The sequence below is a fragment of the Python bivittatus genome, unplaced genomic scaffold (genome assembly GCF_059951505.1).
Source record: "Python bivittatus isolate LINGU-HERP-01145 unplaced genomic scaffold, Pbiv_v1 ctg000070_np1212, whole genome shotgun sequence".
In the NCBI taxonomy this organism is placed as follows: Eukaryota; Metazoa; Chordata; class Lepidosauria; order Squamata; family Pythonidae; genus Python; species Python bivittatus.
Genome location: NW_028277034.1, coordinates 31,407,538 through 31,421,147, shown reverse-complemented (window position 1 = coordinate 31,421,147; position 13,610 = coordinate 31,407,538). Strand labels below are relative to the sequence as shown.

At 40.2% G+C, this 13,610-nt stretch overlaps 1 long non-coding RNA gene across 2 annotated transcripts in view; it reads left to right on the top strand.

The window, feature by feature from the left end:
• The window catches only part of LOC112541228 (uncharacterized), a 100,643-nt gene that overhangs the window by 72,055 nt on the left and 14,978 nt on the right, over positions 1-13,610 (top strand). Inside the window, exon 7 of one of the 2 annotated variants that reach the window (XR_015794578.1) lies at positions 5,889-6,051. The exons of the other annotated variant lie outside the window; for it this stretch is intronic. This is a non-coding gene — a long non-coding RNA (uncharacterized LOC112541228). Of the gene's footprint in view, positions 1-5,888; positions 6,052-13,610 lie in introns of those variants that run through there. 2 annotated transcript variants of the gene reach the window in all.

Genomic DNA, 13,610 nt, shown 5'->3' with positions numbered 1-13,610 from the left:
CCTCAGTATTTAATGGATCAGATAGAGACCCAATGAAGAATGGTAAACATGTGGCTAGTACAATATGACTACTGCTGCCAGCTTGGTCTGTAATAAGGCCACCCTCATCCATGACTTGATTGTGGGTGAGGGCCGACCTGGCATGTATTAATTGAAACCTGGCTAGGGCTGAGGGGGAGGAGTCCCCTTTCTGAGATGTGCCCAGCTGGGTTTTGGGTGTGGCATCAGCCAAGAAGCCATGATAGGGGCGATGGTCATCCAAGATGCTTGGGAGGCATCCAGGGGCTCTGCCCCACAGATCGCTGGGTGCGAGACCCTATTTGTTAAGTTGGGTTCTAGGGATCAGTTGAGACTGTTGCTACTGTACCAACCTCTCTGCTGCATAGCAAGCACCTTGCCTGAGCTCCTAGACTCCATAGCCAGGTTGGCGGTGGAGTTCCCCAAGCTTGTGGTCTTATGGAACTTCAACTTGGGGTGGGATCTGAGGTAGCTCAGAAGTTCATAGCCACCATGACAGCCATGGGCCTGCCCAGGTCATCCAGGACCCAATGCATACACCTGACCTGGTTTTTCTGTTGGAGCAGTGGCAAGGTGTTCTGTATTTGGGGAAAATCACTCCCTGGTGAGCCTCCAGTTCTTTGGCATCACCCCCTTCCACAGGGAGGCTGGACCTATTAGAGCGGTCTGCTGTAGGTGACTGATCGACTCAGAAAGAGCTTGTGGCTGTTCCAGAATGTCTGCTGCATGGTCCAACCAAAGCCTTACTGGCTGCCTGGAATGGGAGGGCAGCTGAGGCTTTGGATTGGATCTGTGATGGACTGGAATGGTGGGAGGGGAGTAAAGAATGTGCTCTCATCTCCAGAGGAGCAAGGAAGAGATAAGTGGAGGAGATTGGCACCTCCCTGAGAAATACCATCGGTATGAACTGGCTGAGCCTGGGAACTGGGCTCCAGTCTGGGAAGATTCTTATATATGGGTTGTAGCTAATAAACCTTGGTGGATAATTTGTGTATGGCCTCCTGGATTTCCTTGGGCTAGGCCTGACAGGATCACATCTAAGCAGCCTCTCCATGCCCATGGATCCCAGAATTCTCCATGGTTTATGGAAGAGATGAGGGAGATGAAGCAGGTGAAGAGACGCCTGGCAGAAGATAAAGTGCGAACCCAACTGAACATGGGCTAGAGCCATTGTTAGAACCTACCTCATGGCAGTAAGGACAGGCAAAGATAATTATTTCTCCTCCCTTATTGCATCCGCAGAGAGATGCCCAGCGGCTCTATTTCGGGTAACCTGGATCCTCCTGGGTGGGAGTAAAGCTGAGGTTTACCTACAGGATTGCAGTGAGGAATATACTAGGCATCTGATGAATAAAGTAATTTGGATTTGCTCCACTTTGGACATCAGCCTTGAATCAGGGCCAGTGAATTGCATGGATTGCCAGTGTCATTCCAGGTGCAATTCAAGGTGCTGGTTGTCCACTTTAAAGCCCTTCATGGCTTGGGACCTGGTTACTTGAGTCTTCCCAGTTGTTTCTACTGTCCAATCTGGTCAGGCAGGATGGGCATACTTTGGGTCCTGTCGGCTAAGGAAAGCTGGTTGGCAGGGCCTAGAAGACATGCTTTTTCTGCCATAGCATCTGTTATGGAACATTCTTCCTTCAGAGATCAGGTTGGCCCTGATGGCTTTTTGTAAGTCCTTAAAGACCTGGTTCTGTGCCTAGGCCTGGGCCCTGAGTGTGTGCAGTACCCATTTCTTGATTAATTTGGTGATTATGATGTATGATTTATTCTTGGCTGGTATGTATTTTAATTTTTGTATTATTGTAATTGTTTTTATTTTATTCACTGCCCACAGTCACTTGGTGAGATGGGTGGCTGTACAAATTGAATAAGCAAATAAATAAAAGATTGGAATAAATGAGAATGAAGTCACACTTGTGTTCTTTAATTTTCCAATCCCATTTGGATATCATGGTCTATGACAACTCAAGATAAGACAATGAATGCTGTCCTTTGGTGTAATGACCATCTAGTCTCTTACGATGTCTGTAGCTCATGTACCTGTTTAAGAGAATAAGCTATAGGGACCTGGTGTCAGACTAATATTACGTATTTCCGAGTGAACAGAACAATCAAGAACAAAATTGGGCATAAAAGTGCATGCATTAGGTGCAAATTTAAACACAAATACTATCATTTGTACATTTCATTGCAGTGGAAAGTCTATGACTAGCTGCTCAGTATTTCTACTAAAAGTACTATTGCCCAGATGCTTACTGATGATACACAGCCTGAAATTCCTATTCTCCCTTGTTGTGACTTTTTACCATGAAACTGGACATTAAAAATGCTTCAGAGACCTGTTCTTTGTAAAGCATGATACATGGTCACCTTAACTGATTAGGCTATAAATCTTCCAGAAACACTTTGTGCCACCAGTCTGATATTAAATTTTGTGCTCTTCTAGATTCATCCTTAAACATAGATGGAAAACACATCAAGCCATAGGATTAATTGCCTGATTATTACCATGACAATTTCATTTTTTAAATGTGTTCTGTTAAAAACAAAACAAAAGAACAATATTCTTGTTAAAGCATCACAGTTCAGATAGTAAACGCCAGTATGCAGCCACATATTAGCACAGTGCAGTGCTCTCTTTCTTGTTAGCTTTCTTAACATAAATCTTGAGTACATCTACTCATGTACTTTAATTGGAATGAACATGGATGTTTAAATCAAGTAAGCCAGTAACGGGAACATTGTGGTGCTTGTTAAACTTATTCCCAGGTGGTAGGTGTGGGTGTGTCTGGTTAATGTCCATTCGAGCGATTAAATCCAGCTATCCTGGTATTGCTAGGGAGGTAATATGACTAAGATAACACAAGAAACTATTCAGCTGCTGAAGGATTATACATAATGCATTATCTGATGTACTTTGTAGAAAATTAAAAAAAGATTTTGAAAACATTTCTGAGTGCGGACACTTAGGATGATATATTTAAACAAATCGACACCAGTAGCATTTACCTCTGATTTTTACCTCAGAGCACTTTCAAGTACAGAACAGAATTCTGCTTAATTCATCTTGATATGTATCATATATATATATATATATATATATATATATATATATATATATATATGAGATATGTATATATATATATACACAATGCTACTGGTGTAGTATAAATAAGAATATTTATAGATGAGCCATCTTTGTTCTTTTTTGTTTTGTGTTGTTTTCTTGTTTTAATGTTTTTTAACAATTTATAAACTGCCCAGAGTCACTGGGAGTCAGATGGCATATAAGTTAATAATAATAATAACAACAACTAATGTGATGGCTCTTGAAGAATGATCTCTTTGAATGCAGCTTTCCACCTATCATTGTACAGTTGAATGAATTAAGATCAGGCATTATACATTGATCCTCTCAATCTTCTCTGTCCTAGAATATGAGAAAATATAATATAGTGTGCTTTCTAGAGGAAAACATATTTGAAATAGAAGATCTAAATAACTTCCAAGCTTAAGAGTTTAAATAGCACTGTAAATGAAACAAAAATTCAAACATCTGGAAATATTTGGCCTTTTTTTAGAAACTGATGCTGACGCTGAGATCTGAATATGAGTAATACTTATTTAGTTACAATTGGTATTATTTGTAGAAGTATTACCATACTGTGTATTATGATTTAAACATGTAATATGTAATAATCTCTTTTTCATATCAGTAGAGCAGAGTTGCCTTCAAGGTGAGTTGAACTCCTGATAATATACAGTACATGGAAAATCCATGCAGTTTTCTTGGCATGAACATTTGCCTTTGCCTTATTCCATAATTTTTTTTCAGATTTTCAGGCTATACTTCCCAAATGATTCTCCATTCAAATACTAACCAGACCCAAGCCTACTTAGTTTTATAAGCTGGTGCTGCCAGTTAACTACTCTGTTTTCATATAATATGCATGTAACTTCTACACTTATTTTTACTTCAACCCCTTCCTTTAATCCAAATTGTCCAATGCACTTGCTTTGTTTTGGAAATGCCTCAAGAGAGTGAGAAGCTTGTGCTGAGGCCCAGATTCAAAGGTCTTGCTAATTGTAAGTTAGTAGTTCCCAAAAGTCTTGAATGAATGGAACTTACAAAACAAAGTAATGTCAAGTACACACACGTCTCCCTGCAAAACATTCAATCTAAGCCTAAGGAAACATGGTGAAAGGTAAGTCTAAGAAAAACAGACAGTCATTAAAGGGAAAGAGAGAGAGAGAGGTAACTAGTGTGAGAACAACAGCTGAATGTGCATGTTCACACTTGAAGAAGAGGAAACTAAAGTTACAAAAGTCACAGGAGAACTTGGAGATGAAATAATCACACTGCAAATATGTAGGCTTGTTTGGTATATTCACAGGTTGTTACGTGCCCTCACTAGAAACTATGGAATTGAACTAAAATAGCATTTGATTGGAGTTTGCCAAGAATAACAAGTTTGCCAAGAAAGATGTAATGTACAAAAAGATTGCTTTATTATTAACTGGTATAAAGTATAACAAAGATTTTAAATATTTCTACTTGAACTACTCATTTCTTATATAGGACTAAAACTCTCATTTCTCCATAAGTTTGACATTCTGAAGTAAACATGGACTGACAGAACATTTTAGGGTATTTAAGTGGACCAACTGGTGACAGAAGCAAGACATAATATTCCTTAAATGGTCATCGCTAATCAATAATGCTTGATTATGAAAGGTTCTTACAGTCTAAATAAGAAAGCCAAGGAACAAAACAAAAATAATAAAAAAGAAGTCTTATTCATTAGGTTATATCCTTCAACATAAATCTAGATTATGATTATATGATATCATTTAATAAATAATAATAGATTTAGGCAGACCCTGGTCCAATTCAACAGAGTTCTAAAGGTCATTTTTGATTCTGCAATATTAGTCATGCCAGTTCAGCTAGCTACTCATATGATTTATCTTGCTAGTTTATATATGCCTTTTGTCTCATGGAGTTGGATAATAGGAAAAGTGGCCTATATTAAAAAAGTTTTTTTCAAATATTCAGTTGGCAAGGGAGCAAATAATATCCAACAAATTGGTAAAGATACAAGGAAATGATATCTAACATTGCTCTTTTTCATGTACCAAAGATTAGTTTTAACTCTGGAATACAAAATAATGCATGCTGTATCTGTAACTGAAACAGTTCTAGGACTCAGCACCTAATAAAAAGGACACGATACCTATGAAATACCAAACACCCATTAATAAGGTGTATGCAAAATATAACTTGGTGATTCTTTCCTAGGCAAAATCCAAAATGTTTCTTCCATTTTTGAAGAGGCACAGTACAGGAAACATAATAGAAACCCAGTAAAATTTTCAGGTGCAAAATATTTCCTGGCTGGAAATATAACGCCAGCCATTTTTTTATTTAGAAAGAACACTTTTATAGCTGGGGTGTTTCCCTTACAAAGGGTGTTCATGATTTATTTGTAAATATTTATTCCTGACTGGAAACCTGCCATTTAATGTTCACAAAAACAATCTGTTTATGTTCCTTTTTATTGTTCACTGATGGTCATGTGGCGGTATGGCAGAGATTCCAAATGCTTAAAAATCAGGAAATTAAAAGTTGTGGTTCATGCATGAATCTAATTGAGTCCTCTTACATTGCATAATTCTTTCTGTTATTGCACTGACCTTTGTTAACAGGTTCAGTAATTTTTAATTTCCTTACCTTAGCACTTATAAAGTCTCTACTAGCACTGCATTTATGTTTTCCTGTCCTTAATTTTCATGTGTAACTGTTCTAGTGAATTAGATACAGATCTCTTCATAAGTATACTGAGTTAAATCTAATGCATGTTTTACAGCAAAATTTGTGAGTGGCTTAAAAAAAAGGTCAAAGATTTTTACTGCTAGAAAACCTGCTGTGGCAGAAGTACATGCTGAAGATGGATCAGTGCAGCTTCATAACAAAAGCAGTCTTCATGTGGATAGGCAGCATTTGAAGATTCCTGTGAAAACTCCAAAAAAAGTGAGGATTCCCATAGAATTTTAATACTAATGGAATATTAATACTATTGTAATATTAATATATACTAATTATATAATGGATAGCACTTCCCTCTGACAGCCAATTTGGCGTAGTGGTTAAGGCATCAGATTAGATACCAGGAGGCCATGAGTTTTAGTCCGCCTTAGGCACAAAGCCAACTGGGTGACCTTAGGCCAGTCCTCCTCTCAGGCCTAGGAAGAAGGCACTTCTGAAATTTTGTCAAGAAAACCGCAGGGGTTTGTCCAGGCAGTTGCCAGGAGTCAGCACTGACTCAAAGGCAATCCCCTCCCCGACTTTTCCCTTTTCAAGGTTGATATGCAATCTAGCTGGACTTGCATCTCCTATTTGAAGAGCAGGTGTCAGCTGTGGCTAGGAAGGCCTTTGCACAACTTCATCTGGTGCTTCAGTTGCACCCTTTCCTAGATTGATGGTCCCTTCATATCACTCATTTCCTAGTCCTTGTGGCTTGACTACTGCAATGCTGTCTACATGGGGCTGCATGTAATGGCATATAATATCTCTGCTTCACAAGCTGCACTGGTTGCCGGTTTGGTTCCAGGTGCAATTCAAGGTACTAGTTGTTACCTATAAAGCCCTACATGGCATTAGGCCTGGTTACTTGAGGAATGCCCAGCTGATTCAATCCCACAGAGTTGGTACATTCTGGGTTCCCTCAATTAAACAATGTCATCTCTCAGGACTCTGGAAGTGCACCTTCTCTGTTCTCTGGAATGAAGTTACTCCCAAGATCTGGATGGCCCTTACTCTGCTATTGCTTAGAAGAGCCGTGAAGACCTGGCTCTGCACCCAGGCCTTCAGAGAGGGAGACGGACACCCCTGGCTTTATTGCACTTGCTTTTATCTTTTATCTTTATTGATTTAATTATAATTCCTTTGTTTGATTATTTTGAGCCCCCAGAGTCACTGAGAGTCAGGCAGCATGCAAGTTAAAGAAATTGTTACTGTTATTATTTCCTGATATTGAAATGTTAACAAAAATGGAACTTGTTAATAAGTTATATAGTTTGTCAAACTTGCTCACTATTTTCCCCTTTGACTGGAAGGTACCTTGCAATTTGGCGGGGTTTACTTCAAACTTATTTCCATCTACCACCTGAGCCCATCTACCTCTATGGGACTATTAACACTTAATTTGTCTACCAAATTTCCTTTACCTTCCCAAATATTTTGTTTAAACTGCAAAACAGAATGTCATACACAGCTGGAATGCATTCACATAAAGCAAACTCCTGGGATCCAGAATTTATTGGGGAAATAAAGAGAAAGGGGTCTTAAAGGTCTTCCTTTCCCTCATTTTTACAGTTATTGCATAACTTCCATGTTGTTCTCCCTGCCCCCCGCCCCCTGCATTTCCCTTGTAATTCTAAAAGAGATTTCAATGTAATATTCTGAAAGTTGTTTTTTTGGTAAGTTGTAAAGGAAAAAAAACTATTCTGTGATTCAAATGGCTTTGAAACTGATCTATAGGCTGAAGTAGAATAACTGACATTCTGAGAGAAAGGAAATAAGTAAAACAACAACAACAACAACAACAACAACAATAATAATTGTCCTCTGGGGAGGAAAAAGATGAATCTTGAGGTATATAAATAGCCTAACTGAAAAAGGGTGAAATGTTACCTATTCCTCAGCTTTCCTGAAGATGGAGTGGGAAAATGAACTGACAGCATCCTACATGCACATGTGCGTGCATATGCACACATCCAAGGACTTCCTTTAAGAAAGCACTAATTCATTACAAGTCTATTGCATTTTCAAAACTTCCAGCTGACACTTCAGTAGTTCAGTCAAAATGGCCATTGAAGGCAATGCTCAGGTTATGCAAATCCCAGCCCACAAAATGTCAGCAGTTTTATAATCAGTGAAGTGTCATAGAGCAAGACTTCTTCACACTACAGTTGGTGGGATGTGAGGTGAACTGCTATTGTATATGTCCTACTCCCATTCCAACTGGGAAACCTGGATGTGTAAGAGAAGCTAATTGTTGAAATTTGATGAGCTGGAATTACATGGGCTTGTAACCTTCTCCTCTGTGTTGCTAGCCATGGCCCCCCATAGCCATTCTGGTGTGGGCTGCTCAATTTGGTGGGTATAGCATCTATTCATTATTCAGGGAGGGCTGGTGTATATCAACTCCTGCAATGTGGCAGAGCAATATGGGCTGTCATGAGTGGGCAATGGGGCCTCGTACTCTGAACCAACATTCCCTATAACCTGGAAATATTTCCCCACCTTTCAGGATGCTAGCATGATGCAGTTTATGCTGTCAGGATATACTCTGGCAGCTTGGGATAGTCTTCTTTCAACCTGCCTGGATATAAATCATTGCAATTCAGGTAAAATCCTGGGCGGACTTGGAAGTATACTCAGGGTCATTTGAAACCTACTCGTTCTAGATTGCCATGGCCTTTACAACAGCCACAATGAGTGGTGGCATAAGAGCCCAGAAAAACTATATGTGCCCAAGTGTATAACTGGTGGTTAATAGGTAACAGTTGCTTTTCTTCTTGTTGTTTTTTAAATTTCAGGTGAGAGTAACTAGTGATGCTCTGGGCTAAATCCATGGCCTGATGCACAAGGTTTTCAAATGCATCTCACTGAATTGGCTACCACTGAATGCCTCAGTTCCTCCAAAAATGTACTGAGCACCAGGACAGGAGTGGTCTTAAAAAGACAAGCCAATGGGATGATAGATACATTGTAAGTTGTGGGGAGGGGTGTCAATAAGATAACTAAAACAAGTATTACAGAAAGGCAGGAATTACATGAGCAAACCATTAGACTGCTACCTGCAGCGTACAAAGTATCAGGTACAAATCTGATCCTCTGTGCAGTGCTTATGCTGACAAATATCAAAACAGCATCTTACTCAGAGATGTGCAGAAATAAGTGAAAAAGTGTATGCAGAGGCTTTCTCCTTTGTTATAATGGCACTGTGGAAGGAAGGAAGGAAGGAAGGAAGGAAGGAAGGAAGGAAGGAAGGAAGGAAGGAAGGAAGGAAGGAAGGAAGGAAGGGGGAAAATTTCCCAAGGGGGAAAAAATGCAAGCCTGTTGCAATCTCTTGGATGAGCAAAGGTGCTGGTATGGAATGAAACAAGGAGGAACTGTGCTGTCAGCAACAGGAAGTGTGTGAAAAATGAAGGATGGCCCTAGAAAATTGAATGCAGAGCAGATGGCTCTAATTTGAGTCACACTGTGACAACTGACAAGGAAAAACCCTGCTCTCTTGACACTTCGAGATACCAAAAATTCCAGAGAACACATTCCAGGCCTTTTTGAAGGTTTCCCTATCAAGGGAGGGTAGACTTCCCTTGTTTCTATCACCAAACAGTCCATAAAACTAGACTTGATAAGCTTCCTCAGGCAGCCAAACATCCTAATACTCAGATAAGTTATTTATGTCCTCAAAGGCACTGAAGAAATCAGAGCCAAGAGGTGCAAAGGGGATTGCAGTGCTGGTTGATTTAGATGCTGGTCCTACTTTGGGATAAGAAAAGAAAACTAACATCCTCCTTTATAATCCAGATGGATAAAAAAGCTCTTTCGTATATTCTGAGACTCAAACTGATTCACCATATCAGTTTGATGCATTTCACTTGTTGCTGGATACAGTGCTGTAGATTTATGTTTTTTTTTTAAACCTTATAAATCAAGACTAGGAACCATATAATCATTGCAGCTAAGTATCAGGCATTAGGACAAATTCTTCTCTAATATAAACCCATGTACTTGGGTTCTTATCTGTCAAATGTCATCAGTCAAGGTTTTCGGTTTTTCTTCTTCAAATTGTCCTTGACAGGTCTGTTAGCTCCACTGCTAAGACCTTTTCTCCTACTCCATTTAATTCCAGAAAATAAGGATCTGTATCTAGGCTTTTATCTGTACCTGATTTGTTTATATCCAATTCTGCTTCTATAAGTTCCTTTGCGGGGCTTTTTGGCTGAAAGTTAGCATAGAACTAATATTTAATGTAACAAATATTTTCTGGGCATTCACTGGGATTAAAGCAATTCTGTTTTGGGTTTTTGTTTTGTTTTTGCTGAGATAACCTTGGCCTGTTTGTCATATCTGGACAAACCATTTTATTCAGATGTATCTCAACTTGGGAAGTTTGAGATGGACAGATATTTTGTTCTCCAATAAACATTTATAATTTAGCTTCTTAAATTTAAAGCTCACCCAGTTGGAACAGATCAAATTATTTTATATTTCAAGTATAGAATTATTAAGAAAGTGGAGCAAACCATTAAAAAAATGTATAGTTAGTAGGTAGGCTAATGATATTGGAAGTATATCATTTCTCACTATTGGGCAAATCAACAGGAAGTATTCACAAAAATGCTGGTTTTATCTGATCACAAATTCAGAGAAATATGTGACATTACTTTAAATTTCCTAATAAAATCTATCATCTGGTATGCTTTCCAGCTATGCACTCTGAAAAGAATTCTTTGTATATTCTGAAAGCCAAAAAACTATTCAGCTATATAACATGTAGCTATCTTAAGTTTGTTTGTTTGTTTGTTTATTTATTTATTTAAACTTGTCCCTGCCCATCTCCCCCCAATGGGGGACTCTGGGTGGCTTACAACATATTAAAACAATAAATAAATATACAATTAAAATTTATAAAAGGACACATTTACAAAGAATAAAAGGAAAAATCCAGGAGGCCAATGGAAGCAACACCAGGCTGCTAGGGGGCTAGCCAACCCTACATCTGATGACCTCCCTCCGCACCCCAGGCCAGATGGCAGAGCCAGGTCTTCAAGTCCCTCCAAAAGGCCGGGAGTCAGGGGGCCTTTCTCACCTCCGGGGGCAAGATGTTCCAAAGGGCAGGGGCTACAGCAGAGAAGGCCTGCTTTCCGGACCCCCTAGTCAGAGTTCTTTTGCCGAGGGGGTCTGGAGCATGTCCTCTCTGTGTGATCGGGTGGTACAGGTTGAAATCATGGGGGTTACATTACTTTACTTTTAAAAGTTACTAATGTAACTTTTTCAAAGTTACATTACTTTGATTTTTATTTGAAATCTTGTCTGTTGGCCTTCTTATTCTTCTATTTCCCTTTTACCATTTGAATTCCTTTTGTGTACCTATATTATTTTTAAATAGATTTTTTTCAAGAACATCTCCAATCACAAGCCTACACTGTTGCAAAACTATTCCCTTTATTTTTAGAAATTCCATAGTATGTGTATGTGTGTGTTGTGGTTTTGTTTTTATAAATTCACAAAACTAGAACTGAGCTGAAGGCAGGAGCTTTGGCAGAAGAGCTTAACACTTTCCAAATATCTATACAGATTAGAGGGTTCAGAAAAAGATTAAGTTGTCTCTTGGAAATCAGTATCAGTAATCCTGGGTAAGGATGGCTCAGGAAACCTTCTGCAGGCGTGTATGGAGGAATTTCCCCAGCATCTGTTGGATAAAATTGCTTGGATTTGTTCTCAGGCTTTGTTATAGGTCCAGTGAAGATGCCTGGGGAGGAGTCTTGCCCTGTTATCTGGGAATGGTTTGAACCTGTTGGGCCTGATGAAGTAGACGGGGTCCTTAGGACTGTGAGCTCAGCCACCTGCTCTTTAGGCCCATGCCCCTCCTGACTGGTTAAAGCAGGTTGGGGGATGTCAAGTGAGTGAGTTCTAGTGATAGTTAATGCTTCCTTGAGTGACGGGGTTGTTCCTTTCGGCCCAGTATCTAACCTCCCTTTTTGGGGAAGGTGATTGAGAAGGTGGTTGTGCAGAAGCTTCAGAGGACCTTGGATGAAGCAGATTATTTGGATCCCTTTCAGTTGGGATTCAGGCCTGGGTATGGGTCAGAAACAACATTGGTTGCACTTTTTGATGATCTCTGGAGAGGGCAGGATGGGGATTGTGCATCCATCCTTGCCCTATTTGACCTCTCTGCTGCTTTCAATAGCATCAACCATGGTATCCTTCTGGATTGGCTCAGAGGATTGTGAGTGGGTGGCTGTGATGGAAGGCCAGGCTCAGGGAGATAAGCGTGTTCTTAGCCCCCAACAGGAGTGTGGGAAGTTCAAGAAGATGAGGCTGGCACCTCTCTAAGGAATTCATGGTGTTGGGGCTGGCTGGCTTAGGAACTAGGGTTCAGTCTGGGGAGATTTCTGTCTGGAGGTTGAAGCTAATAAACACAACAGAACTGTATTTGCATTGTCTCTTGGAGTTCTTTGGGCTGAACCTGACAGTGGCATGGTGTTGTGCTGGTTCACCTCCTTCCTCCGGGCTGATTCCAGTTGGTAGTGGTTGGGGAGGAGAGGTCCCGCCCTCAGCACCTGTTATGTGGGTTGCCATAGGGTTTGGTACTCTTCCTCCCTCCTATTTAACATCTACGTGAAGCCACTGGGTAAGCTCATCTGTTGCCATGGGTAAGGTATCATCTATATGCTGATGATACCCAATTATACATCTCTGCCCCTGGCGAATTAAGCGATGCTGTGAATGTCTTATTCTGCTGCCTGGAGGCTGTGAGGGTCTGGATGGGGAACAACAAACTTCAGCTGAACCCTGGCAAGACTGAGTGGCTTTGGGTTTTGGGACCTTCTAAAACTATGCCATCTTTGGTGCTCAATGGGTGGCACTGCCCCAGACAGACCCTGTGTGCAATCTGGGGGTCCTCCTGGACTCACAACTCCTGCTTGAAGTGCAGGTGGCAGTCATGGCTAGGATGGCCTTTGCACAGCTTTATATTGTGCTCCAGTTGTATCCATTCCTAGATCAGGGGATTCTGCTCACTGTCACTCATACCCTAGTCACCTCCCATTTGGATTTCTGTAATGTGCTGTACTTGGGGCTGCCCTTGAAAAATATGCAGAAGCTTCAGCTAGTGCAAAATTGCTTCCAGGTTGAATTCAAGGTGCTGTTTTTGACCTTTAAAGCCCTTCATGCATGGGGCCAGGTTATTTGAGGGACTGTCTCTCCCTGATTACATCTGCCTGTCCCATCAGGTCTGCCAAAGAAGGCATGTTGCGGGTCGCAGGGAATTACATTTGGTGGGTCCCAAGAGGCGGGTCTTCTCTGCTGTGGCACCCGCTTTGTGGAATCTTCTACCCCCAGAAGTAAAATTAGCACCATCTCTCTCAACATTCCACAAGTCCTCAAGATCTGGCTATGTAATCAGGCCTGGGGGTCCCAGGGGGCTGGGGAGATTTTGTGAGGGCTCTCTTACTATGGTTAACATCATCCTTTTTTATAGTTATTTTGAAATTGTGACTGTTGTTATATATTTATTGTTTTTAATTAAGTGCTGTACACTGCCCAGAATCACTTTTATGTGAGATGGGTAGCTATATAAATATGATAACTAAATAAATAAAATTTTGTTAAGAACGCTTCTAAAGATGAAGTCCATCAACAGTTTTAAGTGTCTCAATTCTATTTAAAGAATGAGTAAGCCTTGGGACAAAATCATTCACATGTTTACATTTCATATTCAGTACCTGATGCTTGTCTGACATATTGAGGATGCAGATATGTGTATTCCTCTGTTATCTACTTCTCACAATAT